This window comes from Microplitis mediator, chromosome 7, assembly GCF_029852145.1.
Source record: "Microplitis mediator isolate UGA2020A chromosome 7, iyMicMedi2.1, whole genome shotgun sequence".
Classification (NCBI taxonomy): Eukaryota; Metazoa; Arthropoda; class Insecta; order Hymenoptera; family Braconidae; genus Microplitis; species Microplitis mediator.
The window spans coordinates 2409719-2429551 of NC_079975.1; the positions used below are offsets into that span (position 1 = coordinate 2409719).

At 38.8% G+C, this 19833-nt stretch overlaps 1 protein-coding gene across 4 annotated transcripts in view; it reads right to left on the minus strand.

Annotated features, from left to right (window-relative positions):
* The window catches only part of LOC130671830 (transcription factor Sox-2-like), a 193229-nt gene that overhangs the window by 77756 nt on the left and 95640 nt on the right, over nucleotides 1-19833 (minus strand). For all 4 annotated transcript variants that reach the window (XR_008990587.1, XR_008990589.1, XR_008990588.1 and 1 more), the window contains one exon: nucleotides 11100-11189. The gene's annotated coding sequence lies outside the window, so the exon portion shown is untranslated. The remainder of the gene's footprint in view (nucleotides 1-11099; nucleotides 11190-19833) is intronic.

Consider the following 19833-nt stretch of genomic DNA (forward strand, 5'->3'; position numbering starts at 1 on the left):
CTTGGATCTTCGAGGCCGGAGAATAGTCTTGTCTGTCTCTGTCTGTGTCCTTAAGATTTTTCACAAACCTCGGGTTCTCTCGAGCGGGTATATACTGGTACAGAGCAGAGGATAAAACCCCTGTACACTGCAGGAGTAAATACCCGCGGGCTACTGGCGAGTCACCGGCCGAGAGCTGCAGGGCCTAGAAATATCTTGTGGCCATGGACCGAGCTTAATAGGCTTTGCTCTCACTACTCTCGACTCGTCTCTCCACGGTATACCTCATTATTTATCTCTATATATTTATATTTATGTCGTATATATTTGTTTCTCTGCTAGTCAAATTTTCACAACACTTTCTATTATATTCTGTTGTAGAAAAAATATTTTGTTGCACTTGATTTTGTATTTATTGCAAATTAATTACACAGAAAAAAATATTTCTTGGTACAAAAAATTTTTACTCGCCTCAAAAAAAATTTTTTTCATTATGAATTGGAAATGAAAAATTTTTGTTTTTTGTTTTTTATAATAAATGCATAATTATAATCTGTCTATTGACAATGAATAATTGGGATGAAAGAGTAAAACGTGGTGATTGGAGCTTTACCCGATGGCAAGATACTCTAGTGCGGGAGGAATATTAGAAGCGCTGAGGAAGGTCCAGGGTCTTGATACGCTTATGGTCTAAGATGTCTTTTACTAATGGATTTGGATGTTTGTGGAGTCTGACTTGATATTTTGTGCTGTACCGCGAGATTTCCTCTTTGACTGTGGCTACATGTAAATCATTGTGAAGAGTTTTATTGGATATGAACCACGGAGCGTTGATGATGGTTCTGAGAGTCTTCGATTGGAATCGCTGGAGAATTTCGACGTTGCTATTGCTAGCAGTGCCCCAGAGTTGGATGAAAATTTTTCTTTTCAATTTTTATAACACAAAATATTTCTTTTTTTTTTTTGTATCAGCAGCCGATAATGGAAATTTCAAAAATGAATTTGAATTAAAATTTTGAAAAATCAGTTATGATGTAGATAAAAAAAAATTAAAATATGTAAAATTTATATTGCATTTAAAATTAATGTTACATTTAATTTGTTGATAAATTTTCAGCCGGCATCTTTTATACGATGGCAGCAACGCAAGCAACAACTCAGGTAATTTATAATCGCCTGTAATGTTCAGAGAACTCTCTGGTTCCGAACACCTGGCGTTTCTGTGACGTTGGGTCTCGGGGGTTATCCTACCTGGATCCAAATCCCGGGCCCACACTAACGGCGAGCGATCCAGACAGCGGTGCGCCTCTTGCTGTTCTACGCTCACACATCCACACACGTGGGACACGAACAATATTTTATTTTATTTTCTCTTATTGTATCATCGTTTCGCTTCTCTTCAATTACACGCAATAGTATATAATCGGTCGCAACGTATGGATGCATGGGATCAATATCGAGAAAAAAATCATCCGCCAATTTAACGTCGAATATCTCGAGCACTCAGTCCGTAAAAGAGTGAAATAGACCCGCGTAAGAGCAGAAACTGAACGCGTGCACAAAGGAATGGTTGGGTCTAGGCAAATATTTAATTACCCGTCAGACTCTGTAGTTATTGTCATGATCAAAAATATACTGAAATCCTCATCCACGTGATCCACAAATATTTATTGAGGATTAGTCTCTGCCACTGAGTTATTTGTACCCTACGTAATATTTGTCTGCGCTTTCTTTTGCTCGTTTTCACTCTTTTCAAGGATAATTGTTTCAGGGATCCTAGTTTCTCTTTTAAAGTTTCGAGCAACAGAAGGCCTTTCAAACCCTTCTTTTAAATTTTTGTAAAACAACTTTCAAAAAAATCAATCAAAAATTACATAAAAAAATATTTTTGTATTACAGGCTACTTCTTAATTAGCAATAGTAGAAAAAAAAAATTTTTAAAACTGAAAATATATCAATAAAAATTTCTGCAAATTCCGACTGATTTCAAAAAATTTTAAGTTTCAAAAATATAAATCAATATTTTTAAAAATTTTTGTTTGGCCCTCAAAAATCACAATAGACCTCAAAGAAATATACTCCAAAATTTATACATATGTCACATATGTGTACTATATATATTTTATGTCTTACTACAAATTCTAAACGATTCAAAATAATAATCCCGAAAAATTACTATTTAAAATAATTTATCAACTGATAACTTTTCCAGAAGTTACTTCATATGCTGTAATTATCATAATTAATTTTCCTATCGTACTCAAAAATATACAAAAGAGGAATCACGGCGTTAAATATAAACTAGTTAATATACTTGAACTAAAAAAAAATTTTAATCGTCCATTCTATATAAATTCATACTATAATTCCCTCATAATACTCGAGCGCAGGTTCCAGCCTCAAATAATTGTTAAAAGTTTTCACCTGTCAAAAATTTATAATGACTAAAAATTTGTTTGACCTGAATAACAAAGTACCCATTTCATATTATTATATGACTATATAACACTATTGTAATAAACACACTTTATAAAGTGTGAAAATGGCACTGAGGACAATAACCTGAAGTTGATCATCATCTTATTCCTACATCCTCTACAATAAAAGTCATTCTATTGCATGAAGATTTTTTGTCATATTATGTATTATATATTATATTTATTCAAGTCTTATTTCTTTGATTTCTGTTCATTGAGTGATATATTTATATACATTCCGGTGACTATCCACACCTCGGCATTAGGCATTAGGCATTATTATATAGCACAGAGATCATTGTGTGGCGTAGGCCCAATAGAATTTGCGATCAAAGGACTTTTGGGTGTACTGAGGTTTTGCTTTTTAAAAACAGGGGGTCACGCGCGAACACTGGAGCGCTCAAGTCTACGGTCTAGAGTCTACACTTTGCGACATCAGAGGACGCGGCAATGGTTCTGCTCATAATGCCACCTTGCGTCGCGTGGAATAATACTTTCTATGGACTTTCAATTGGCCGGTCGCAGGAGGCATTAACCGTGCAAATCGGCTCTACTGGTACTACTCAATGCACGACAACAAACGCAACAGGTGAAGTACATTGTCCCCTGACATTGTGCTCAAACTTTACAATACATCTACTATTCTATTCTATATCTATATCTATATCTATATATCTATATATACATGTATATACATATATATAAAGTATCAGTTTTAGTGTAGTATATTTTCACCAGCAGACAATGTACATCTATCTCTTTGTCCGTCATACAAATACACGGCGGTATATAAAAAGTAATTGATAAAATCAGTACAGAAAAATTATACACTATCAACACTTTAACAGCCGGTGAATAACATGATCATCAAAATACGTTTAGCGCAACAGGTGAAAAATAACAAAATAACAAAATGATTCCACGGATCCGTGGGCCAGATAGGGAACCACCAGAAATCAAGATAAAATAATACGTCTGGTATTTATACCGGGGTTTTAAAAAGCCTTGGAATGAAAATAAATAAACTAAAGGAAATATATTAAAATAAAATAAAGTATGTGTTAAGAGCGAGCGTGTGGTGTGAATGCGGGTGAAAAGGTCGCGGGGAGACACACACCTGCGCCCATTTCATCACGTCTTCTTGGCGTTCATCAATCCTGGTCCCCCGTCAGCGCTGATTAACGCCCCATTAATTATGTCAAACGGACCAATTATGCCCGGCAAACCCATTAATAAACTTCTCGTCCGACACACCATCGGAATTCAAGTAATCTCTCAACCGGATTCTCGACCTCACCGGACTGTTAAAAATCACCGACCAGGCGTTGGTGGTATTATAGCACAGATCACTTATATACATATATATATGTATACATATATTTAGAACCCGGCATTTAAAATTTAAAATAAAAAATCAAAAATAAAAAATACTTTTCACTTAATTATACAACTCGACTATTTTTTATCCGAATAAACTATAGCGTGACTTAAAAGTCTGGGAATATCATTTTTTATAATTATAATATAACATAAAGATGTGTCCATCAACTGAACTCTCGGCCCGATGTTTGGTTTACGGTTTATTTTTTTTTTTTTATTTTTTATTCCATTCTCTTATTTTTTATTTTCCTATTCACTATTTTTCGAGGGCAATAAAAAATAATTTTAAGACTACATAAATATATATATTTGTTTGTGCAGACATTTGAGAGCCTATACGTCACATCGATTGTGCCTCAATACATAATGGCGCTGAATACTTGGAAAACCAGCAGAGTAGGTTATATTCTTAAATCCAAACTCAGGGCTCGAGGCAGCAGATCCGATCTGTCGAAACGATTTACCACCGAAATTCTCTTGCTCTCTGCAATAGCAAAGAACTTAAAAAAAGAAAAGAAAAAAAGAAAGGTACTGGAGTTATAAATAGAAGTATATATGTATATATGTATGTGGAAAAGTATATGGAGAAAAAGCATTGAGGTGTACAGTAAGTAGAGATTTCCGGAGGCTGGATCGTCAGGAGATGGATCCCTCTAGTCACCGCGGGGGTGTCTTATTCTTACCTGGCGATGTGTCCACCGGGTGGGTAGACCCTTAGGGATAGGATACTCTTGGAAAAATCTCGGATGAACCGGTAAGGTACGAAAAATGTACGTTGCTGGGTCGACTACGCCGGATGAATGGAGGGTGGATCCGCGAGAGCGGCGGATTCTTTTGTGTTTATTCTTTTGGGTCGCCTGGCTGGCTCTCGATGCACACTGACGCTGCTTCTTCTTCTACTTCTTTCTCAGCTGCATCAAGCACACACTCACATACACATATATGTACAGATATTTCAGCTACATAATTTTAGGACTCGACACAGCAGCGCAGCGTATTTAGGCTTTGACGGATCTCTCTGCTCATCTGTTCCTTTCAGGGCCAATGCTCTCGGCTCTGCCACGGGTTGCTTTATTATTTATGCCCCTGCATAGTTTAATTATCATATTGTCTTACGCTCTCATTCACGAGGAACAAGAATGAGCGCATAAAATTTTCGTGTTTTTTTTTAAAAATGAAACCTGCATGAAATATTTATCTACAAGTGAGTAGATTCCGAGATCATGAATCGCCGTAAGCGAGTAATTTCAACCACGAGTGACAATTACTGGGTAACACAGGAATGAGGAGTAAGAAAACGGCGAGGAAACGGGGGGAGATGAGCTTGAGGGTGTTGAGGATTCTAGGAAGTAACCCGTCGGGGACAGAAGAGGAGCTACGGCATCAGCAGAAGCCAAAGCAAACGACGACAGGCAACGTGTCAGTGGCATCCTCACTCGATTGGCCCGTTGAACTGAATAGGAGGCTAATGAACGCCGGTGTTCCTCTGCATCGTGTAGTCAGCTCTGATGCTGTGCCAGCCACACCGCAACCGACCACCATCATCATCAGCTACCTCATCGTAAGCCACATAGCTCAACTCTTTCGCATATACATATACATATATACCTCCACATATATATCAGCTCTTGTATTCATCAAAATATCTGTATATACATGGACCCTCTCTAAACTATTTTAAACATTACTCTCTGTCAGCTTTACTACTCGCTTTTCGGTCTATATGTCGACTTAGTTTGGCGTCTTTGTTGGGTTTTAAAAAAAAAATAAAATGGAATAGAAAATAAATGATCCAAGACTCGGGTCTCAGTACGAGGAATAATCCATTAGGAAAATTCAACTCACTGGACACCTCATCTCTGCTCGTCTGTCGTAACTGGAACTATGATTTTATACTTTGGACATAATAAACTAAATTTAATAATACAATAAATATATCATTACATATATTTATATACGCACATACGATTTTTTTATGCAAGTTGAATTTTTGAGAAACATTGTCAGAGGGTATTTTGAAGTAGGTTCCATTTTCTCGGAGGATGATTCTAAATACTAACGGGAAAAATAAGAGAGTAAGGTAAAGTGTAGGTGGGTAGGCAAGCAGGGGGAAGGGCGCAGTCCAGGCGAAACACGATAACGATAACAATGGCGGTGAACGGACATCCGGTAAAGTCTCGCCTAGCCGTTCCTGTACCCGCTCGCTCTCTATCTTCGTTCTTTTCCTGGCCCTCATCTCACTCGCTCCCTCTCCGGCTTTTTCCGCACCTCCACAGCCGTATCAAAACATGTATATCTATATGCAAGTATATTCACGCTGAAGTTATAGATATCTGCACTTTAGCATGTCTAAAAATAGTCTGGAATATATCAGCAGCTTCTCAGCAAAGTTTACGTCAGCTAAAATATTATAAAGTTTTTTGTCTAGATCATTCGTTATCTTGATCCAGCGACGAGTGTATACAGTATATACACATATACATATACAGCAGACTTTTAATTTCACTATCTACCCCAAAAGTCGCGTGCCTGTGTGTTACCCTCTGCTACTCAACGGGCTGGTGGATCGACTTGGGGATGAGAACACGATTTGGCATTAGATAGGCACGCTGCTCGGTAAGATCAGGGAAAACTGCTGAAGGGAGACAAGTGTTGAGTTGAGAATGTGCAAAACCCGACGTCGCCATCGCTCTCCCTGGCTGCTGATATCCCGGTCTATAGACTCGATCTCCTGCGTCCGATTTCCGCGCCCGTCCGCCTACTTTCTCGCTCTTCGAGCTGTCACTCAAAATACCTCTGAAGGGAGAACGCTAGGAGCTGGCTGAGTATAAGGGTGGCCACCCTTCGCGGGTTCGGTAATTGAATTTCACGAGCTGGTTACCCGAACCAACCAACCAACCGATGCCTGGGACACCCTTCTACCTCTACCTCTATATACATAACTATTATCATATATATATACAACTGCTGATTCTGGAGCTGATGGGAGCCCTACACTCTTTATTCCTCTATTTGATATGCGCGCAAGATTGACATGAATTTATTTTACAAACTCTACCCAATTTTTCGCTATCACTTTTCTCAAATAATTACAAATTTTTTAATTGATAGCTCGACAACATCTTCATTAAAAATCTATCTGTCAATCAGCAAGACCAGAGCCAAATTGCCATTTTTTACCATTGGATGCAACATAGATAACATTTACGGCTATTGAAAATTCCAATGGTTGGAGTGGAAAAGCTCAGATGTGGAAATAATTTTTCAGAACGTTGACTCTTCGCGGTTTTTTAACGTTCATAAATATTTACCAGCGGCAGTGTATGAGGATTGAACGAGAGTGTGGGTGGTTATAGCATTCTCTTGGATTTAATGAACCGCACTGATTTTTCACAGGGTGTATACTAGGGAGAGTTCACTCGGAGAGCTGTTTGTACATCCATCTTCCGGCGTGGCATCCCCCGAGATGCTTCGCAGTTTAGCTCTCTCATCCCCTTTCATTATATTTATTCTCCACAGTTCCAGTACACAGTACAGCAGCATCACCAGCTCCAGCTCCAGCTCTTATTCTATTCGCTGAAATATTGGGGCATGGTATACACCTCGAGTTGGATTTTCTCCAGCAAATTTCCTACAATCTTTTTTAATGATGTACAAACCGAGTATCACCAACATCATATTTAATTCAAATCTCTAACCATCCGCGGTAATAGTCTCAGAATATACGGCCTGCGTTTATCCTACACGCAGCTGAATGACACTTGAGATCGACAAATGAACAACATCATCATCATCACACACATGCATACATATTTATACAGATATATTTACATGTAGATGTAGATGGGAGATGTATGTGCATAAATTTAGGCAATATCGTGAGGCCTGTGTCTCATGACCGATGGTACTTGAGAGGCTCATCGAGTGAGTAGCCTGTAGTAGTCTACTCCGAATATAACAGCGAACCACTTATTTGCCGGGTCGCCAATCCAAATGAATTGGATAATTTCATCAGCTCGTTGCTGGCCCTTTGTTGCCTCCTGGGAACTCTCAATGGACCGGTAGACCATCATCTCATGTGGACCCTGCCTTCTTCATCTTTTTCCCTCCTCTCCTCTTCTCTTCTCTTCGCTATTCTCTGATCTCTCGTGTTCTCATCACTGATATATGCCCAAGATACGTCAGAAGCTCGTCGGCATCTCCTCTCTGCACGATGTACAGCCTTCTATACTGATACTGTAAGATGACCATGTAGCCTTGGGCAGCCAAGTGATACTTGCACACTCTTAGCATGACGTCAACTCGAAATTATTTTTTTTCAGTCTTCTATTGTTGCTTCGTTGTACTCAACCCTTTGGAGTGGGAAATTTTTATCACCTCGGAAATAATTCTGCGTCTTATCTCCGTGAGAGTAATTCGGAGCCGGATATTCATAAAAATTCGCGTAAACATTGAAACACTGGGTATTGTGTGTGCGCGGGAACAAAAAGATTTTTGAAATTTTTTGTTTTTTAGTTGTGAGATTTTAGAATGAAAATATTTTTATTTCCATGATTGATAAAAAGTTGGGAAGAAAGAGAGTAGGTAAGGAGAAGACTGAAGTGTAGGTTGACTACAGCCGAGGTATGAGTATTTATATAGACATGTACTACATTGAATGTTGGCCTCGCGGCCATGCTGTCTTCCGACGGACGTCTGTAAGATGGGTCGGATGACGACGCCGGGGGAGGCGGGAGGAGGTGGACGAAAACGGTACACTGAGAGTAGAGAACGAAAGAGGGGAATGATTAATTACGAGGGAGTGACGAGAGAAGAGTAGGAAGGAGCTCTGAATGGTGGCCGGGTGCCCAGCAAGAGTGTGAGGGTGGGAGTGATGCTGCAAGACGTAAACGGCTAAAGGGGAAAAACATAAAGCATCGGAGCGTTTCAAGTAGGATTGCTGGTGCTGCTGTTGCTGCTAAGCCCGAGATGAGCGCGATGGGTTGAGAATGTGGAACTCACCTTGGAACCGGGCTGATGAACCTCCACGAGAGTTTAACCGCTCCGAGAATCATGCTCCTGACATTTAGCAGCCGTAAGCTTTTATTATTTTTTTCTCGACGTTTTCCGCTATCACATTGTCGAGCGTCTTACTTCTGCACTGCATTTTTTTCCGATATTCTTCCTCAGCGTCTTCATCCTCCTCAAAGCCTGACTCGTTTTTAAATTTTTAATTAGCCTGATGGACTCTCAGGGTCGAATAATAGTCTATACAGTTATAGCAGAACTATTCTAGCTTCTTCTACGACCTACAATTCTTTGAAAGTTATTTATAAAAAAAAAATAAACCAGCATGCTGCTGCATCGTTGAAATGACTCTCAGCAAAATTTTCACAGATTTATTTCTGTTAAAGCGAATAGTGAAACTCATGCTGTAGGATCAAAAAGTCTTTTGAGGATGAAGGAATCAGCGAGAGCTAAAGAAAATAAAATAATAAGACCAGGACGTAGGTAAAGCAGAGCAGAAGTGTATTATTTCCAAGCATCACAGCAGGACGTATTATCAAGTTGGCTAACCGGTAATGTGTTTCTGATTGCCGGCACGACTATATTTCCCTGCAGTGGTTCCCATCTCTCATAATCCTGATTATATTTAACGATAAACTTTATGACCCAGACCGCAGACTCATGCGCGCAATATAACGAACACACCGACATCCACAATCGACAGCCTCACAACAACTTTAATATGAGAACCTTTCTGATATATATACTCGGCGTCCATACATATATAGCCCGGATTGGTCATCAGCGATGCAGAGGACGCGATGTGAGAGATGATGAATAAAGTGCTTAATCATCTCAGCTATCCCGCCTCATCGAGTGTCTCGAGATATTGCCGCGAATATCATCACGAGTCTCTTGATCGATAGTGATTCGACCGCATCAACTTTCAGAACATCGCACTCTTCTCATTACATATTATCATTATAATTTATAATTTAAATTTAATAAACATAAAAAATTAATTCACAGCCAATCCCTGTCTGGTCACACCGTAATCACGAGATACAACCGTCCAAATCTGGCTGCTAAAAGAATTACAAATCTGCTAGACGATCTAACTACCAGTGACTAGGGACACGTGCTCGCAAATGATAATACCCGATAATCGACTGGGGTGTTCCTGTCTCATGTCCTGTACAATCTAACACGCGTCCTTTTTTATCTTTGATTTTGAAATTTAAAAAATTCATCAACTGAATACGGAGATAACTCTCCCAGTGTCAATGTCAATGCCACTGCCCGAGTCGAAATTTAGAGCCCATTTAGAGCCTTCTAAAGTCGGACCTATTTCGGACTTGGAGGCTCTAAATAGAGTCTGTTTCTATGTTAAATTAAGTCCGATATTGGTCCCTGAGGTGTTACAAATTTCCGTTTTCGGCACTTGCGGGCTCAATCTAGGACCTGATGAAAATTAAAATTAGGTCTGATTTAGGGCCTGTAAGCCCTGGTTTATTGTAATAATAATAATAATCATCATAAATTATTCAATTATAATGAATCCAAATTTATTACGGGACTAATATTGTCGGACTTGAAGGCTCAAAATCGGACCTCTCAGCGAATGTTAGGACCTCCGGGTTCAAAGTCGGAGCTACAGGACTACTGGGCTCTAAATCGGATCTATTTAAGGCTAGAGGGACCTATATAGGCTCTAAATTTCGACTCGGGTGCCAATCCACTCATCAGGACAATCAGGGAATTTTTCGCTGCTAAATTGAATTTTTGTCGGCAGTAATGATAAGCTAATTTGGGACTGGGTGATATTGGCTGATTACGAATTGTCATCATTGTGAGGACAACATAAACTTCAGACTAATGGCTTTAACTAGACTTATTGTTCTTTGTCTGTAGGCTGTGCATTAGTTTTATGGTATGCAGGTAGACTTTATTAACAAATACCTTCGGTAACTATAGAGTGTAGGGAATGAATAGTGAAACCTTTGATGTGTGTATACGGATGAATGCTTCGCTTTATGTGACCATCAAACTTCTTACTCGACACTTATTAAAACGGCTTTATATATATGTATGTATATATAATATACACATTATACCTTTTCTTTTTCTTATTACGATATTTGTTGCAGTATTATAACAAAGTTGACCTTTCAGTCGAAATATTTGTAGCGAGACTGATATAAACGTTTCTGACGGCTGTGATTGCGTGTGCAGTGACATTGTTATTGACAGTAAGATAGATAAAATAGATATACGTACCTCGAACTGATATTCTGGACAGATAGAAAATAACGCTCTCCTTAGAACTTGACCGACTAGATTGCCCGCGAGTGAGTGAGAGCTGGTGATCTGTAACACAAAAATTTATTCCGCGTTTAGTAAAAGTAAATTTGAATTTTTCGAGGAAGTCGAGAGCAATTTCGTAATATATATTCATAATAATTGTACAGCAGTCTGTTAAAATATCAATCTCGGTTCCTTTCTTTGCGGAGGGTCCGCGGGGACGAGCGAGAGGAGTCGGAAAGGGTGGAAAAAAATTGTGCAGCCCTTGTCGTGTTCCTCATCCCCGTCTGGGCAAGGTCATCAAAGATGCAGCAGCAATCAGCGACGCTAGTCAACACTGAGTACCGGGGCTCGTATATTCGTCCCCGTGCCGCCAACACCCCAGGGACTGGATCCGTCTGCTCTCATTGGAATTCTTTGAATCCTTCAATCGACTGACGATCATACAGACATTGCACGGCTGTTATATATTTATTATACAAGTCATTTTGTCTTGAATGTAAAAAATTTACGTAGCGATTACTTTTGCCAGAGAAATAAATTTCAACAAACAAAAAAATAAACGACCAAATTTTCGTCCATCATCGCAGGTCTTTTCGTTGGTTAATTGAAGTAGTGGGGGATGATGAGCCAATTGCCGTACAATTGACGTTCGCGCCTCGTGACATCTAGAGGCCTAGAATTGTACTGACTTGAAATCTCGGCAAATTTATTTGAAACGTTGCCGATAATTCTGGAGACCAATCAGGTCATAGTCGGAACTAATTAAATTTATATCAAAAGAGTATTGATTTATTAACTATGGGCAATAAATCATTATAGAGAAATTAGCAGATCGAAAAAAAATAATTGACCTATTTGTGATGGAGTAATAAATAATAGTAGTTATTAAAAAGGCATTGGAGGTAATTTATCAGGATGGCCATATGGTGTATGGTGTTGGTGTTTAGAAGTTGATCAGCATCAGAGAATAGATGAGAAGCTTATGTACGACGGGGGGTGGTGTCGCTCGAGCACAGAGAGCTTTCTCTCTGTAAAATATTTTTTTGTTGAGGACAAAGCTGCCTCAAAGGAGCTTTTTGCCAGTGGGGCGTTGAAAGTGTGAGTGAAGAGATCAAAGTGTCTCATTGAAATAGGCCACGGTATTGAAGCCTCCGCGGGGGGTTAAGACGAAAAATGTAATATATATTTCATAAAGCGATGAACGTTATTGGCTATAATTAGCACGCTGTATATATGAATGTATATAAGCTTTTATATTAAAAAAAAAAATCATAATAATCTAGAGTAAGTAGTGTGGAAGTAGAGAGGGGGAAGAGCTCTCTGTTAATACAGATACTGAAAATAAAAATCGGCTATCGGAAAATTAAATGGTATAATGCAGCGACCGGTCGGAATGGTGACGTCCATAGAAGATGATTACTCTGGAGTGTCAATGTATTACTGCACTGGAGCGCATAATACGATATTGATGATTTTCACGAGAGAGAGAGAGAGAGAAGTTTGTGAGTTTAGTGAGAGATAAACGATAAACATTTTGTGAGAGTATGAAGCTGCTCACGGCGGGGGAGAAACGTCAGTAGATCTGGATGCAAGCAGGGTGGAAGCCGGATCACCGTTGACACAAAGCACCCGTAATCCGTTTATCTTCGCTCCGGGCACTCCGCGTCCACGTGTTCCACCGCGACGCGCAAAACTGCTCTGAATACCCGGTGCTGGCAGATTCGAGGATTGCAGGGAGACCACCGCGCCTTGTCAACATCAGCGGGTGTTCAAGACGTTCTCACTTATTGTTGTTATTATCATCATCACCAGCAGTACTGTTATTATTGTTATTACATCCCTTCTCTGCCTCTAGTAGTCGCCGCCGACTACAGTCAGACACACACTCTCTCTAATCCTAATGCTTTTTTGTTCGTCATTCAAAGCTGACTCCCGGCTCGAAATCTGTTTACATTATAGATAATTTGGATTTTCACTTTGATCATCATTGAGAAAAAATTTTTTTTCTACGGTCATTTAAATTTTTGAAATAAATAAAAATTTATGAGGTCGACTCTTAAAATTTTGGAGACATTGAAATTTTCTTTGACGTTTTTTTTTTTTTGTTACTTTCCAAGTGACAAGTGAATGTATCAACAAGAATTTCAGTCAACTCTACACATATATATATAGATGTACATGTATATGTATAAAAAGACAGAGTGACATATCGGTCGCGGCAGAATGTTGTTTAGTGTCATTCAAGTATACAACATTATATTGTCTGGAGAGCGCACGGGACTGGCATTTGAAAAGTAACCTCCCGAGTCCCGAATATTATCCGCTAGCTCTTTCTCAGTCTCACGCGACGTCTCAAGCCGCGTAGCTGACGCTTCGTTGAAAGACGTTCGAGGCTTAACAAAGGCCTCCCTGATATATTACGCTTATTAATGCCTCTCGCCTGGCTTTCTCTCTTTTTAAAATCTCCCTCTCACTCACTCGCGCTTTCTTGTCCGCCTCTCCTCCTTATACTCCCCCTTCTTCTCCCCGTTAAACTCCATCGCCATCAACTACACTGAGCTGTACAACTCTTACCATCGACTCTTACTCGGCCGCCCAGAGAAATATTAGTTATGTCAATGCTAAAGAACCGTGTAAAGGGTATAAAGAGAGGGAACATTAAAATACTGAGCGGATATCAGGGTCGAAAATATTCTCAAACTAAAAGGAGTGAAAATAAAAATAAAAAATGTTCTTATACACGTACATTAGTCGCTTAAGAGGCGAGAGGTTTACAAATGAGCGCCAACAAATTTAACCCACTCAACTTGGGTGTACACACTCCTATATTTATTATTATTATTATTGAGTACACGAAATTTGTTTGCACTCCTGTTTATATATTTTCGGCACAAAGTCTTCTTTATTTCATTATTCCATTTAAATAAATAATTGGCGGCTTATTGAATATCCATTGTCCTGCTTCTTGCATATATAAATATATATGCCCATGTTTATTTATTGTTTATTAATTAACAATAGTTAATTAATAATTTTTACCCAGCCTGTTTGAGTGATCAATTGATGGAAAATTAATAATGGAATTGTATGAAAATTGGGGCTGACGAATAGTCTACAGTCTACTACTTATTTCTTAGAAAATTTCACTTTTCCAAACCTGCGCATGCATTTTCATGAAAATTATTTGGATTTCTTTGTTCGTGATCAACTTTTCGGAGGGATAAACGGATTTATTGTGCTCTTGGTACAATATCACGATATATATACCGGGAAACATGGGGTAAAATGAGACATAATTTTAAAAAAAAAATTTTTTCGTTTGAAAAAATTTATTTCCTGTATCTAGTGAAAAATAGGGCAAGTTGACCAATTAAGGCAGGATATGGAATAAATTGAGCCACTGAGGAAAAAAAAATATTCGATCAAGAAATTTTAGAAAAAAAAAATAGTAAAATTGCATAAAGTTTAATTAAGTAGATAGTGAATAAAAATAAACTGAATTTCTGAGTCTAATTGAGTTAAATTTTCTTAGATCTATCTTTCCTCACTAAAGAGGATCAGCCGAAAGCAAAGTAGATATGGTTAATGAGCAACAGACACTGAAGAGAAACTAAGGAGCTTTAAACTCTCTCTTTCCTCCTAGTTACTGAGCATGACCGATTAATTTATCTGTTTGACTTTCACGCACACGAACCCACTCCTTACCGAGTTCCCAAGTGTGCAGTAATGATGTTAAAAAATAATTGTAAGACCGTTCATTGTCCACGAGTAGCCTCGGTCGTGAGTAAAGGAGGTAAACTAGTAAAAGACGTCGAGGTATGCGGTGAGTGTAAAGGGACACGAAAAGAAGGTATGAAAAAGAGGTGATGGGGTCAGCAGCCACAACTGAGGTGAGTTCTAAATACAAGAGTGTGTGTGTGCAGGTGTATGTGTGTGTACGAAACACGAAAGATTGGCTCTCAGTGGCTAACCAATCGGCTGCAAGGTTCTTTGTCTTGCCAGATTGGTTGAGGCATTGTTTTAAGGGAGGCACGACGCATGCGCAGCTGCGTACGTGGGAGGAACATCTATAGCAAGACTGCCCACGAGACTATCGTTCCTTAGTCTTATTTTTTACTTTTGCTTCTTCTTCATCCTCTTACTTGTTCCTTCTTCTTCTTCTTCTACTCCTATATCTTCTGCTTTTCCCTCTTATTCCTATTCTTCTTTCATTACAAGGCTTTCAACTCAAATTTTTTTTTCAACTTGTTTCGCTCAAGAATTTCATCGAGACATTTTTTAACGACTCAAGTATTTTTATACAACTGAAATATAGATAGTGCTCGAGTACATCAAGCATACCGCTTTCAATTGATTCATTTGATCCACTCGTAATTTTATGAACCAATAATTCAAGAGCTTCAATCTCAGAATAGTTTTATATATTCCGATATTTTATTTTACTTCAATATCACACACACACACATGCACACACACTCACACATATTTGGATGGGTTATTCCCCTTCAGCCATCATTGACAGTTCCCTGCTCATCTTCTCGGTCGAAAATGGCCGCGCCGGAAACGAGATGACGCGTGACCCCAGACGGATGCATTAGACGCACTTCCGGCGGTACGACGCGCGCCCGGCGCTCAACTCTCGTTCGTCCGTGAAACTCGCTCGGCCATCCCACCCATTACGAGTCATCGAGTGTAATCGCGATAATAGCGCGATCGCGTCCACTCACTCGATTCAAGCCCAAAAAAATTCCCATTTCAACTCCACACACATCTTCCTCTCTCTGTCAATCCAACTGCACATTCATGGAGCCGAGCAGTTTCCAGATAAGTGTTTTCTAACTTTGACCTCCACTTCACTTTCGATATTTAATTTCATTTAGAATTTTATATTTTTAACCGCGTCCATAAATAATGCGAAGCGACTAGAGCAGATAGAAGGTGTCTCTTCAGGATTCCCGTGTCCGGATGGTATTATACATTATCAGCAGCATAATACTATATATATATAGCTGGTATATATAGAGATAGATATACACATACATTGAGACGAAACAAAGCGCGTCTCTTGAGCTTCTCTGTGAAACGAGACGTGGGGACACTGATGCATCGATACCGGAAACGCCTGGCACATGCTCTCGTGGTACTGCTGCCTGAGCGATACAAAAAAAATGTCAAGGAAAAGGGAGAGAAACACGAGTTTGTGGACGAGTTGGATGTACACGTGCATGATATATATATATGAAAGTAAACGATAGTATAAAATATCGGCGTCTCTTTTGCTCATTCCGCCGCGGCGCACACTAGAAACTTTATCGTGCCAATATACGTCAGTATGTGCGTTGTCGTCTCGTCATACTTTCTATATCATCACTTCCATGCCGGCGGTGAGACATCAAATAACGTCTGTACAAACGCTTTCATCATGTAACACACATGTAACCACGTTAACATAATAAAAAATATTTCATATTTAATATTTTATGTCTGACCTACTCTGGCAGTTTTATCTTTCATTCAAATGATGCGAGCGAAAATCGCAGTGTTAGCGAGTAATCGACGGCTTGTATTTATATTTTAATTGAACATATAGGGGAAGGGGGGCATAAGGGGGTAGGGTAGGCAAAACAGGGTAACCCCAAAATTTTATAAAAAAAATTTTATATTTTAAATGGTTTTTAAACATTCCAAAATCACTTCTATAAATATAATTAAGCGTTACTTTGAATTTTTTTCGGTAAACTTTTTCAAAAATCAATTGTCAGTTGAAAAATATTAGTGACGTTCGTTTTATGATAAAAACTATTAAAAATTTTTTTTCTTCTTTCGTATCCAATAAACATGTAAAATATAATTTTTCTTCATGCACAGAAAAAAAAGTTATCTTGAGTCAAGAAAACATTTTTGGAGACAAACGTTTTCGGGAACCAAGTCAAGATTTTCTTGAGCCAAGAGAATTTGTCTTGGTTAAAAAAAATTCGTCTTGGTCGGAGAAGATTTCTACTTTATCGGAGAAAATTTAGGTCTTCAAAAAAATTTTCTTGAATCAAGAATATTTACCTTCAGTCGAGAATTTTTTTTTTCTGTGTGCAAATTACTTACAAAAAAATTCAACTCAATTAAATTCGTTTAATATCCAGAAATTTTTTTTTTTGCCTTTTTTAAAGGGTACCCCACTTTGCCCGCAGAAATGAAAAATTTTTTTTTTCAACGGTAACTGAAAATTTCTTCTATTTACTTTGAATATCATTAAAAAAAAAAAAGATTTAGCGTATTTGAGTCCTCGAAAACTTGGTATTTCCTTAAGTACCCCCTTTTGCCCCTCCCTCCCCTATATATATATATATATATATATATATATATTTGTAGTATTGTTTAAAATGTGATAAGTGATAACCAAATAAATCGATCAGAAGAGAAATGTTGGGCAAGATTGGTAAATAAAATAGTAACACAGTAGTAGTAGTTAGAGATTGTCCTTTTGTCTCGAGCAGAATTGGGTGTAGAAACGTGAGCAGATAAAGATTCAGAGACCGAGAGAAGAAATAAGAGAGGCGGCGTATCCGGCTAAAGTGGATCGTGCCTGGCATAACTAGATCGCGTCAAGATACTGAAAGGCATAAATAGAGTAGTAGTAGTAGTTGGAGCAGATATATATATATATATATATATATATGTATAGCAATATGTATTTTAGTTTTGCAGGTTGTTGGTTTCCTTGGGTCAGAAAGTCCGTTCTTGGATGCTGCCATGTATATGTATTTTTGTGTATATATATGTATGTATGTTAGGACGGACCGAGGGCGAATACGAGGTGCCGGCATCACGGCAGAATCAGTTGCGTTTCATGGCATCAAGAGAGAAACGCGCTGTAGAATGGGAAATGATCAATATTCATGGACCGCCTGGTTTTTGGGGGTTAAAACGCCAAGTTGAGAGTATATAGACCGACGACTATGACTATGACTGCTATTGCTGCACGGCAGAGCAGACATCGAGGGGGTGAATTTATGCGAATTCTTGCTTCCGCCGCTGGCCCGCCAGCCCCCTTTTCACCTCCAGCTCTACTCCACTCCCTAGTTTTAGGTCCGATCAAAAAGCCTGAAAGCTACTCCGCTTTCTCACTGAATTTAAAATTTTCTTACTTATTTTTTTCTCAGCCTAATTTCTGTAATCGCGTGTCTCATATTCACTCCCGCCAACTATAAACCCGCGTATTTAATTTTATTTTAAAAAATCTGCATTTAAAGTAAAATAGTAAAAAAATTTTTTAGTAAATAAACTTTTTTAAACGAATAAAAAATAAATAAAAAAATTTGAATGCATGCAAGTATTAAGTGTCGCAGGATCAACGACGACGAAGCAGAGCAGAAAAAAAGGTTGGAAAAAAAAACTCAAGAGAGAATACTCTCCGAGGTGTTTAATAAAGATAATGCCCGAGATAGAGTGTTCCAGTAGAAGCACCAGCAGTGCGAGGGGTGAAGGATGAGGGTAAAGAGAGTAAGGAGAGAATTTGTGAGGTTGGGACTTGGCTCATTCAACTGCGCGCTCGTTCGTGAGTTGTTCCTCGTGAATGCTCTCAATGCTTTTCTCTGCACTTTTCCCCTTTTTTTTTCTTCCCTCATCCTTCAACTTCTTCCTCATCCTCCCTCTTTTCCTCCTCATCTGCAGCCTCCACCTCATTCACCTCTACCTTAACACTTTTGCACATCATTTGCATAAGCTGCAGTTATCACTGGTAAAACTCTTAAATGAGCAGATCGCAGAGTCTGATTATTATTTTTTTAACTTTTTTCCCCGACTTACTAACTGCACTAACTCATTTTACTATCACTCCATATCATCCCACAGCAATAGATAAATATATTTATATATATTTAATACATCCTATCGCTTAATATCAAATTTTAATTCTCCATTTATCGGAAAAAAGCGCGAGCGAGATGAATGGAAATAATAAACGTAACAATAATAATACAAACTAGTAGCTTTTCAGTGAATCACAAAGGGCTTTAGGGGGTTGGAAAGAGGCACAGCCATCTCGGAAGCTCACATACACCACCCACACTCACACTCTTAGTCGATGGAAGCACAGTAGAAACGGCAGAAGCGGACGGGCAGGACGGGAGGCTCATCAACTAATGGCCCGCACTGGAACCAAACTACCTTCTGTATCATACTTGTGCTATACCTATCAGCTTGACTACGATGCCTCGGTATTACGGCTGCAGTAGCACCAGCATCAGCACCAGCTACATCCAACATTATACTCTACTCTCTACTCTCTACTCCCGCACTCGGTACACTCTCTTCCTCTTACTGTTTTCCTCGTACAGCTTTCTCGTGAGAGTGCGGGTGCAATGGCAAGTAGACTCTCTTATCCTTCTTTACTCTTTGCTCGCCCAAACCCTTTAGATACAAACGCGTATTTCCAACCGCTCACGAGCTCGTTTATACACAGTAGCAGCTTGTATTCTTTGCTTTTTTTCACTCTTCGCTTGCACCATTACTCATGAGGACAAAGTCGAATTTTGAATGTACACTAATCTCAAATTAACCAATTGCTGTTGATTTATTTTTATTTTTAAATTTATGCACTTGGAGAGACTTAGGCGGACGAGGTCGCTGAGAGAAAAATTAATTTTTTGATTCGCTGCCATTCAAAAAAATTTTTTTTTATGTTTTTGAAATAATCAATTTATTGATCTAA